Below are 4,649 nucleotides of genomic sequence, written 5' to 3'. Positions count from 1 at the left end.
ACCTCCAGGGTTTCATTGCCACTATTTATCCAGCATTAAATTCTCCAGAAACCCGTTTCAGAAGGGCACTTTTTTCACATTTTCGCCGGTAAGAACAAGTTCTATTCGATTTCTTCAGTAATCCCTAACAAGGATTGTTAGAAAATTTTGAAAAACCTCGATTTTTCCCCCAAAGTCTAAAGAGGACGAAAAAAGTTGAAGGCTAGTAAATTTTTCTTTATGAAAATAATGCTGCAGTAGTAGGCTAATTATTAAAAATAATTCAAAAGTATCGGCGTTTTTTTAGAATTTAAATTCGAGCACAGAAAAAAAAAGAATTTAGGGTTATGTGACATGTTTTTTTAAAGTGTATTTCTTTCTCTACAAGATGATGCTTCTGGTTCTTAATGCTTTCAATGTTTTCAATTTAATTCTTGTTTGTTAATTTTTAGTTGTTTTTTTTTTTGAATGTTTCGATGTCTCATAGAACAATTTTCCATCAAGGATTCTCCCTGCAAGAATCCTCGAAGAAAAACCTCAACACAAATTGGAGAAATTTTAAGAAATTGCACCGCGGCCACTGCAGGTGCAAATTCTTGTTAAAGGCAGCACTCAACGAAAGTAGCGGTGTTTGGATCTCGCCGCGAAAAGATCGGGTTTTGAGTACGAGTACAATTAGGGGAAATTAAGTACGTTATCGTGCTCATTTTACCCTAATTGTCCTGAAATATGGCGTGGAGAACTGCCGTAGTGATTGAATTTTCCTACGAAGCACTTAGCAACCGGCCACAGCGTTGGGCAAGCGTATGCTGCTAATAAACAGAGGGAACAGCACAAAGAGTCCATTAGCGTTTGTCGGCTTACTAGCAGACGCAGCGCGTAAGCCTACGCTCGTAGATTTGGTCCGTAATCAGGTGCCTTATAGGGAAATTCGATCCCACGCACACCCTGTCTTTTTGGGTCAATTAGAGGCAACTGCAACGACATGGTCGTACTCATGCTCCTACTTCTGATAACCTCATAGGATTTGGATTGAAGTTGAACGCATCGCCTTAGGCGCAAAAGAATTGATCCCGATCGATCGATATAGATCTCTTGCAATCAATTTTTCTTCCTTTTTTCCTTTTCTTTCCGTTTGAGCTTTGAAAAGGAGGTAAACAATGACGTACAATTAGTAAACAACACACATATATAGATTGAAAAACACATACAAATATTTACAAATAAAATACAAATATAGAATATAAAAATAATAAAAATAATAAAATAACAAATAATATAATAATAAAATAATAAATACTAAAAATAATAAAATAACAAACATAAAATACAAATAAAATTTTTTCTTGGGAATTTTTTCTTGTTTTCGCCCAGTACCCGCTTCGGCTGTTGACACCATGTTTCTGTTTTTTGTTGACTGTATATTTTGACAGTGAGTATTTTTGTAACAAATAGAAAACATAAGGTCATTCTCTCACAGTGCAGAAATCATAAAAGCAGGAACTAATCGTTACGGTACGGTGACATCACCTCAACTCACGTGGTGCTCACGTTACGTTAAATAAAATCGAAAGGAGTGATATGTTACACTCTGAAGATTGATCTCAAAATTGTAATTGTAATACAATAATAGTAGTAAACAATTAGAAATTTGACGTCTGATCATCTGATGCTCGGATGTTATTTTGGAAAAGACCGAAGACTTCATCAGAAAAACGTCGTGTGGTGCCCAACATTCTTAGTTGATTTCTCCTCGACACCACCGTCAACAGCAGAATTTTTCTCTTCATTTTTCACAAGCACCCCTGGATTAGGATTGGAGCAACGCGGAACAACTCCATAAAACATGCATAAATGACTGTTTTTGGGGATTTCAGGATGTTCCAGGTTATTTTAAGGAAACTGAACTGAGTTTATGACAAATATGACGTGCTTCCGTTATCGATTGATGTCCTGTTGATCGCGTTGAACAACGAGTGGCTGTAAGTTCCATGCAGGATTCCAGCTTTAGTAGCTTTTTAATTTTTTTAGTATAGTTTTGAGCAGAAAAAATGAGGTTTTGAATTTAGATTTTAAAAAAATTGAAAAAGTAAATAAGTTAACTTTATGACAGAAGTAGAATCCATGTCTTTTCTGTAGAATCAGGTTTTTCTTTTGCTTTCACAAGAGCCCGAGGAAATCCTCAGGTTTTTCCTCAGAATGGGAAGAAAACAGTAGAATCCCATGGAATATCCATAAATATCCATAAATGACGCTTCTCATGGATAGATCGTTCCTGTTTCCGTAGAGTGTATAACTTCTCGAAGAAATGAAGCTTTAAATAAAGGTTTGAAAAAAAAACTGTTTAAATGTAAATAAGTAAACTTTATGACAGAAATAGAATCTATGTCTTATCTGTAGTGTCTGTGTATTTTTTAACATTTTTTTTTTTTACAAAGATCCAAGGGTCACAGGATAGGAGCGAAGCGGGAGAATTCCATGAAACATGCATAAATGACACTTTTCAAGGATATATAAATAAATAATCATAAATAATAATAAAAACAACAAAATATTTAAAGAATAAATAAAATATAAATAAAAATAGAAATAAAAATAATATGATATGAAAATGATAATATGATAATAATATCAATAATAATAAATATATAAATTAATATATTATATATATATATATATATATATATATCGCTCCTGTTCCCCGTAGACTGTTCCTTGGTTTTATGCGGACGTTATGACAATAAGGAGTGTGTTTAGAGATATGTTACAAAAACTAACACCACAAGACTATCGTCGACTACCGTAAACAAGGCAGCGGAACTAGATCTTCATCAGATGATGAGCCTGTTTGTTGCAGCCGGTGATACTACGTCCGGGAAGGGGGGGGGGGAATCTGCACAATATCATTCCGCTCAATGATCCCTATTCCGAATGTTGTTCCCGATAAAATAGTCGAATCTTACAGGATCCTGACGAAAATCGATTTATAGTGATAAGGATTTTCAAATCCCCTCATCTTTTCTCAGTTGATTGGTTAATTTTTGATTTTGATTTGATTTTAGACGAATTAACTGCTTTAGATTTAAGAAAATCCTCAATGGTACCGTTAACTTTATATATATATATATAATTATTTATTTACCACAGAAACATCCACAGCCTTTCTTTCTCCTTGTTCAGACAAAGGATTAGACTTCATAAAGATAAGATGAAGTTCCTGGCGTTAATCAATCCGCTTGGGATGCGCCCTCACGTTCACTTCAATTCAGAATCGTTTGTGGTTTACGAATGTGTACGTAATAATATAATGTTAATGTAATAAAATGTGACATGTAATACCCTTTGGGCGGATTCGAACCTCCGACCAATCGCGCAGAAAGCTGAACCTCTAACCTCTACACTACACCCGCCCTTTTAGGGTTCATAGTTGAGTATATTAACAAAATATTAAGAAAAGAAAGCCAGAACTAATAAAAAGGATTATTGATTACGTTTGGTGTCCACTAGAACTCAGGTAGGAGGACATTTAAGTCCTAAAAATAGTTCATGTGCAATGATTTGTAAAAATATAATAAAAATAATAATAGATAATAATAAAAACAAGAATACAAATGAATGTTTTACATTCTGAAATTGCTCGCATACCACAATTTTTTACAGGAATCAAAAATGTAGAAATAAATGAAAAATAATAGAACAACGATTTCAAACGACTGCCTTGAACAATTTCTGTTCAGTTCTGACGAAATGTGAAAATTTGAGCCTCTGGACACTTCTCCGATCCTAACTTTAGGGTATGTTTGATACTAATTATTGCCCTATGGCGAATATTTGGCGACATATTGCTCCTTTTTCTGAGATATTCCGGTTTTTGAATAGATCTCTCCAGAGATGAACCTAATGATTTGTAATTTTTTTTCCGGAAATTTTAATTTTATGACAGACTCATCTTCTTTTTTTTTTGCTATTATTACTATTATTATTATTATTATTGCTTTTTTTAGCGCATTACTTACCAAATTTTGAGATACACGAATGAAGAGGACTGTAAGTAGATTGAGAAAAACGTGTGTGCAGAGATCATGTCATGCTTACTTACAGTAAACTAGTGTATTGTACTGTAAATTTGAAATTCAGTATAGTGAAACGGCGATTAACGACTTAAGAACATTTCGAGGGAGGAACAGCAGCCGCTTGGGGTGTAACTCCTCCAAAATTTGACACTAAGTGTTTTAGCACCGATTCTCTTAGGTTGTTCGGATCGAAAGGCGATTTTTGATGTCGCTTTCGGGAAGAAATTTCTCGAAATGATTCTCCTACAGTCTGTGTGTTCTTTTTTGTTTGCCATTTTGTTGTATTTATTCTTACCTTTTCTTACTTGACTTATTGCATTTTTAGTGAGAATTTTGTTCAAGAAAAAATTAACAGAATCCATATCAGGGTCGCTTCTATGTTGTACAACTTCAAAAAAGTTCAAAAAGGAGCCGAAAAAAAGAAAATTCCATGAAAAACGAAATAAAAAATAAAAATCTGAAGCGCGCGAAACGGAGGAGATCTGTGGGACCTTCGTCGCGTCAGCGGCACGCGTCCTTTAGATGTTATGAGAAGAGTTGCGTGGAATCCGCGTCAAGGACTATAAACCCCTTTCTGTACCCCATTTATTGTAGAGA

This window comes from Necator americanus, chromosome IV (genome assembly GCF_031761385.1).
Source record: "Necator americanus strain Aroian chromosome IV, whole genome shotgun sequence".
Classification (NCBI taxonomy): Eukaryota; Metazoa; Nematoda; class Chromadorea; order Rhabditida; family Ancylostomatidae; genus Necator; species Necator americanus.
This window is presented reverse-complemented; position numbering follows the sequence as displayed.